This window comes from Anguilla rostrata, chromosome 1 (genome assembly GCF_018555375.3).
Source record: "Anguilla rostrata isolate EN2019 chromosome 1, ASM1855537v3, whole genome shotgun sequence".
In the NCBI taxonomy this organism is placed as follows: Eukaryota; Metazoa; Chordata; class Actinopteri; order Anguilliformes; family Anguillidae; genus Anguilla; species Anguilla rostrata.
Genome location: NC_057933.1, coordinates 55,323,279 through 55,330,719, shown reverse-complemented (window position 1 = coordinate 55,330,719; position 7,441 = coordinate 55,323,279). Strand labels below are relative to the sequence as shown.

Below are 7,441 nucleotides of genomic sequence, written 5' to 3'. Positions count from 1 at the left end.
TGCTCAGTGATTTAATCTACGTGTCCATCTGACAGCGCACACCTCTGTCTCTCCAGAGAAAAGAATGACGATTCTCAAAGGTAGGCTTCCCCTTTCCGGCTCTCCGCTACTGTGTGCTTCTCTACGTAGTTGGGCGCTTACATCGACTCTCTCTCTCTCTCTCTCTCTCTCTCGCACACACGCGCGCGCGCGCACTCACAGTATTCGCCCATACCCCCCTCCTAGCCCCCCTTCGCTGTGTCTCATTCACTTTAGTGTGTGACCCACGCACTGCTTCGACTGAGCAAGGGGCGGCGGGAGGGGGGTGATGCTGGATATATGCTTTTGTGACGAACCTCAGGGCTACAAAGACTGAATCCAGTTTCAGCGCAAAGACATACAGGCAAGGAGACTCCAAAGCCGGGAGTTAAAGTATCGCTGAAAAGTGCGCCAAGGAATCAGAAGACAGACGGTCGCTGTTGATGTGTTGCTTTGCTGGAGCTTCAACAGAACAATTATCAGAATAACTGGAAATAACGGCACCATCACAACCAAATATTTGGATTTTAAACAAACTAAGACGCCTTCGTTCATAGTTTATCAAATACCTTCGCTGAACCACTAACGTTTTTACGGACTGTCGAACTTGGATAAGAGTGCTTATATTTTGAGTGTGCTTGGATGTTAATTCAGCGTTTAAACTTGGAATTGGTCCGTCAAAGCGGGTTTATCCATTGTTGCCTTTTCTGACGACTGTTCACTTATTTTCTGTTTTATTTTGAATCAATATTTCCTCATCATTTGTCACCTTGCCATCATTACGTCTTGGCTAAATTATGAAAACATCGAACTTGCTATAACCAAGCTTGTGGAATTGTTGGTTGCCCTTCGAAGTCATTTGAATGGAGAGCTTGGACGCAGTACATATGGGACTTCCAACTTTCTCAAGGTAAATTTTAATCTCATTCGTATGCTATTTACTACGTGCATTATCTTTTGAATTCACTTTTCTTCATAGATTCGCATATAAAATAACCTAAACAAAACGAATCACGTTTCCCATATTATAGTGTGCATGTATGAATAGAGAGTGCGTAAAAGTGATATTTATTGGACATAAAACATGACTGCAAATGTCAACTGAAAGAGGTGTTGTTTCCTTTAACTAGAAAACGCAAGTAACGACATTCAGCTAAGGGACTGGGGTTAATATTAGATTTTTGCGAGATAAACTTATTACAAGTGTCCGGGCTTTTGACTCAGCACGTTCTAATGGTTCATGATAATATGCAAATGTATGACAAGGGCAAATAAAACGCAACTACTTTCCGAATAGAGAACGCGAACATTGCAAATATGTTTCATATTTATCATAGATTATCACATCATTTGCACGCCTTCTACAGAGTGCAGTATTGTCGCTGTCCAAGGTGCCTTTTCAGGCAGTTGCCTTGCCATGGCTCGACAGTATTCAGTTCCAGTGAAAGCGCTTTGCGTGTTATAGCTGATCTACTGCGCGTCAGAAGCAGTAAAAATGTCATTACTGTAAGGGATGTTCAACCCACGAGGAATTTTAGTTCCTTTTTAAAATATTCCGGGAAATTCAGTAAAATGTAAACACGTGCTGTCATTAATTTAACTCACAAGAATTGCTCAGACGCACGTCGATTTTTAAATCGTAGACGTGCGCAAAGTGTGCAACAAAGTATTCGTTTATTTATGCGCATTAGTTTTTATTTTCATGTTTTTTTTGGGGGGAGTGAGGTTCGGGGGATAGACCTTGTGCTGATAACAAAATGTCTCTTCCCGTCGACTCATTTCTCCTTCAGTACTCATTTACCCCATCTTTTAGCCTACTCCTGTTTGATCCCTTTGCTGTTATGGGGATAGGGTAACGCATTCACAGGGCGACAGGCATTTCACTGCGTCGTATTGCTTATTTGCACTTTTCTAATGGAAACAAATAGGTGCAACGAAACTTTTCCCGACAAGTGTTAGATTTGTTTCTCTCTTTTGGATTTCAATCTCAGTTGACCTTTTTCCCTCGTGTACTTTCTCTGGGGATACCAGTCTCCCCACATCCTTCGGCATTTATTAAGCTTATATGCACCTTGGGAATATGCTTGTGCTTTGCAGAGCACTGTTTGAATTCAACACATGAAAGGACATACGCATTATTGTCCAGCTTCAGTCTCTGTCTATGCCAGTCACCATAACTGATTTCCAGCATTAGATACTGTAGATGCCCCATGTGTATTGAAGCTTAGTTCAAAAACGGATTGTGGACTGAAATAAGCGAGCACTGCAGCGAGTTTGCGCGTTGGTTGACAATTTGTAGACTGTCAGCTCCGTCCATGCAGTGCAATTAAAATTGTTTTTTCTTTAGTGACTTTATCCCAAATGTGATTTTCTACAGTGCAATACCAATAACTACCAATAACTTTTTCGCGCTGTCGAAGAAATTACAGATCGTTTTGAGTTTAAAACTTTGTGTGCGTCGATTTACCTTTCAACTTCTGCTCAAATGAGAGCAAATATATTCACATGAACAATTTTTAAATATATGTATGACGCTATGTTACTACTTCTACCTGCCATTCATAATGAAAACGTATTTGGCGATATAACTGGAGACTTATCAATTTATTTTCAAACTGGCAAAATAATGCCGAACTATTTCGCAAAACAACTGCTACATTATTGGCAAATTATAAAGTGTTTGTGTGCGTGTGTGTGTTTGCGTGTCTGTACATGTGTGTAAACGGCATGTGTGGATGAACCACACAGTTAAACCTTTTTTATTTTTTATATAAAACACACATATCTGTATAAATGTATTATAAAAAACGCAATGTCCTTTTACTCTCGTCAGTATTAACGAATGGAAAGGGGAATATAGATGCGAAACAAATTAGGTGTGTGGTGTACGCACTTTAGGTTCAATGAGGAGTTCCACGTTCTTACAGCAGGGGGAGACTGCAGGCGCTCCGCTTACCATAATAGCGGCGTATCAGTTGTGAGTGTGGGAGATGTTTCTCTGCATACTGTGATGCTCATAGAAACGATGCGGCGCAGTCAACCAGTGGACCAGCCAATCAGTTTCAAGATATCAGCCCCCTATCTATCTATCAGCGGAAACTTAAGCGAAAAATAACCATGAAACCATGAAGGGCGGGTCTTCAACAGGTTGATCCACAGTTAACTTCCCTTGCCGATGCAAATCCTTTTAGTTGTCTGCGGACGATACAATTATAGATTACTCATCTTTGATAGTGTCACATAGTGATACTCTTGAATCGTTTAACAATCAGACACAATCAACATGTCTCGCGCTATGATTTCCTCAGTAACTGTAATGAAATTGAAACGTGGGAAAAGCAACAGAATGATTGTGATTTGCAAGATCTGTCGTCTAACTGCACCGAACCTCTCCACCCGTTTCTGATATATTTTCAGCGACACTGCAAGATTAACACGGAAAATGGAAATGTGAAATGAAAAGGGGGCGTGGGAAGCTGGGTATATTGTTTGTACGTAGTGCAGCTGTTTCTTTAGATCGGGGTCCGCATTGCATCGTTTTCAATAGCAAAGCTACGGAATGTAAAATTACCCCTGGGGACAGCGATAATTTAAGGCCTCGTTTTCGTTTTTCAAATAATGAGAAAGACGGAGTTCCTTAAAAAAAAAAAAAAAAAACACTAGCCTACTTCAGAACGGCTGTGAATCACCCTGAGATGGGATCCAGCAAGTTAGCTTTTGGAATGCAGCCACGGGTACCTTTTAACCTAAACGTCCCCTTTTGTTTCTCTATCCTTACTCCCTCCGCCCCCACGACATCTCTAGTGGGCCAGATGCAGCCACACTGCCCACCGCATTGGTTTACATAAAAAAGTAATGCCAAGCTGAAGTAGGATACCAGTCTTAGAATTGGTTTACAAAAGCTCCAAATTAACCAATATCGCCCACTTTCAGTGTGTAGGGGTTACCTTGCTATGTTGGTAAGGGACGTTGGCAGGTCTTCATCTTTTGGTTCGCGCGTTTATCGCACGCGGAGACCGTTACATCGTTTCCCTGCTTTCGTATTATATCGTAATTGGTACGGTGACCTGACTCGTGTTAATCCCGCCTGCAGTGTCAAGCGTGTTCATCTACCCATGCCTTTCCACTGAAAGGGGGTTTGCTCGTTAATATTCATTATCATCTGGTTGATTACAGTGGCTGTGATATGATCAGCTGTCAGAGGGAGTAACTTTCCTCTCTTGTCACATTCGTTTAAGAATTACGAGGCCAACTCCTTGATTCACCCCCTTTTTTAGACCAATCAACTTCAGATATAAAGCCGCGTCAATTTACATTTTCATTATAAGATAGCTGGATTTATATGCCAGCATGCAGATATTCTGGTTAGATTGGTTTCGCCTGTTTTGATTTACCCGTGGCTATGTTGGTGGAGACTTGGTGCTACCATAACAACCGCACATCGCAGACCATTTGGATGGTCATTAGCCGGGCTCATTTCTTGTGAAGGCACCTGCTGTCACCAAAGCAGAGAGAGAAAGATTGACAGAGAAATAAAGAGATAAATATATATGTAGAGAGAGAGTGAGTGAGAGAAACAGAAGACGGTGCATGAGAAAGTAAGGGAAGATAGAGAAAGAGAAAATAGCACAGTGAACAAGAGAGAAAACACTTCATTATGAAAGCATTAGACAGCACCATTCTGCTCACACAAACAAACCTCTCACTAATTTGGGTGCCACTGTGACCCAGTCGCTCGCTGTCTCCCTTGTACTCTTTATGTCTACAGACTGAATGTACAGCATTCACCACCCCTTTGCCTCATTCTTTCCTAGTCTCCCTACTGGGCTAATGACAGCATCCGTGTTTTCAATGCATGTAACTCACTGGTCAAAGCTGTTCAGCAGTTGTGGAAGAACAATTTCAGTATTACAGTGCTTGTGCCAAGTTTCATATCAGTTAATATTTTGGTTGGGTGTTTTTTTAGTGTTTAACGAGTGAAGGAAGAACAAAATATAATGCAGCGCTGAAGAATAGGGCATATCAAAAAACATTGTGCAGACATTGTGTACACAATGTGCTCAGTGCGTGTCCTCTTGCAGAAGGCGGGCTGGTTTGATAAATGTTTGTACATAAGCAGAATGGGTTAAGATGCCTCTCAGTTGAAGGTCTTTCATTTGGCCAACGGATTCCAAATTTGAGAGTGATCAGGGAACAAGATCACAGTTCACCTGTCCGCCCTCTTCCTCATGCATGTGCAAAATGGGCCTGGCAAGCTGTATGGCTAGGGGCCGTACACACCGAAAAGGAAAGAGAAGTTATAACACGGAGAAAATGGCAAATGAGTCACGATGCAAAGGCAGTTGCTCATGCTGTTAACAGCTTGTGCTGTTAGAGGTTGACAGTAATGTTCAGAACATGCATACGGCTGCCTGATGCACTTTCTCTGATTATGTTCATTTCTGACATTGATAAGAAGCACTTTAAATAAGTGTTGTTGGAGAATATGTTTTTGTCAGGGTTTTTTATTCCCAATTGTGATTTTTTTCCCCCTATAAAAAATGCAATCGGAACAAGGTTAAAATATTACACTAAAGTAGTTTAGGGGAAAAAGGGATTTGTCAAACACCTGGATCATGCGTTCCACAGGTTACAACGAGAATCATATAACTGCCCTGTTGACACAATCTGCTTAATCTGTGTGCTTGTGTTGGGATCTTTCAGGACTGCTGTTCATGCAGATTTCACATTTCAAATGAGAAGAAAAACACAGAAACGTGAGAAGCTTCCATTTTACAAAACAGTCTAAATAATAGCAGAGTGGCTCATGCAACCCCAGGGCTGCTAGGGCTGGTGTTCACTCTCCATACGTCTGGTGGTTTGATGGGCTGTAGTATAAAGGAGGGGCTCAACTGGCTTTGTGCAGATACTCTGCCGATAGCCACTGTACAGTCTCAGACAGCTGCGTAGCTGTAGATGGCAAATTGCTTCATTTAATCCCTGTTATTTCTGTGGAGAGATTCAGAATGAGATACACATGGCGGTACGGCGCCCCTTCACTCTGCATGCCATATTTGTTTCAGTGACCACGTATTTTTCAACTGAGAGGCATTTTCTTCTTCTTCTTGTCTGATTTTGTTTTCCCTCAGCATGATTTGTTAGGCTTCTCAGTGTGTGGTGTTAGGGCACTGGGGAGTGTTTTCCATGACTCTGACCAGGACTGCTTTGCAGAAACGGCTTTGGATGGATGCTCATGGGCAATTGTCACAGCTTGCCAAGGGTTCCAAATGCTCGGTTTTTGTTGCAGTCGTGATTTGTTTTGCTTTCCCTTCTCAGTTTTTTTCTCAGATGTAACCAGGGGTAAAAGGCTAAAACAGTGCTGAGCAAATGATAACGACGTTCATTTTGCAAGATGAAGGGTGCAGCAGGTGGTGGAGCTCTGATTGTTTTGTGTGTGATGTGTTGCCGAATGTGAAACACGCCCACCTTCCTGAAGAAGTCATACCATTGCCACGTCAAATCTCAAGCTTTCCCCTTGTGCTACGGCAAGCTTTTTCTACACCTACGCACACACATCCACGCAAATGCGCACACGCATACACACACTTCCCCCTACTTCACTTCAGGAAAGGGGAGCCCAATTCATCACATGCTTCTCAGTGTTTCCCAGCAACACCCCCCTCCCTCCATCCCCCAGCTCTTCAGCACTCCAAAAAGGTGCTTGGTGAGAGCAGGAGTGAGAGTTCTTTGTCTTTGGTGTTTAATTACGATGACTTATTAAAAAGAAAAAAGGAGAGAAAAAAAGAATGAAAGAAAGAAAGCGAGTTTCACCAGACTGGTGTGAAGACTGGAAATTTCCGGTACCTTCATTAATTCTAATCAGGGATGACTCTGTTCCCTGTGACGCTCTGCTTGAATGTGCATCGTTTGTCATCATTGTTTTCACAAGGCTCTGTATCAGTATTTTTGTAAGTGTCATCTCCAAGCCACCAACCATACACCACCCACAACCCCCCGATCAATCTCATACTGTCCCTATTTTTATCTTCTTCCATGAAAAAAAAGTGATGATTTTTCCCCCCCTGAACAAATAAGGCTAGATAGCCATTATATGACAAAAATATAAACATCTTGACCAGAACATCTTCCCTCCAATTTTGCCTGTACAGTTTGTCTGGGAAAGAGACACAGATAGACTACATATGCCTGTATACTGCACTGATCTGATTGCCTGGAATGGCGTCATTTACATTAAAAACAGACAATTTAGTGGTATAATTAGCTGATGGGCCAGGGAAAGAGAGGAGGACTCACTGGTGTGGGTGACTGCAGTTTTTGCTTGTGATGGCAGTCGGGTGAATTGAAGTGGTTTTGAGGAGTCGAGGAGAGAAGGGACACGTAGAATGTGAAAGGATATTGGCACCACCCGCACTTTCTGCTAGAC

General features: G+C 42.4%; 1 protein-coding gene across 4 annotated transcripts in view; it reads left to right on the top strand.

The window, feature by feature from the left end:
- Positions 1 to 253: 253 nt before the first annotated feature.
- The window catches only part of adgrb1a (adhesion G protein-coupled receptor B1a), an 81,752-nt gene continuing 74,564 nt past the window's right edge, over positions 254 to 7,441 (top strand). For all 4 annotated transcript variants that reach the window (XM_064343258.1, XM_064343239.1, XM_064343248.1 and 1 more), the window contains exon 1: positions 254 to 928. The gene's annotated coding sequence lies outside the window, so the exon portion shown is untranslated. The remainder of the gene's footprint in view (positions 929 to 7,441) is intronic.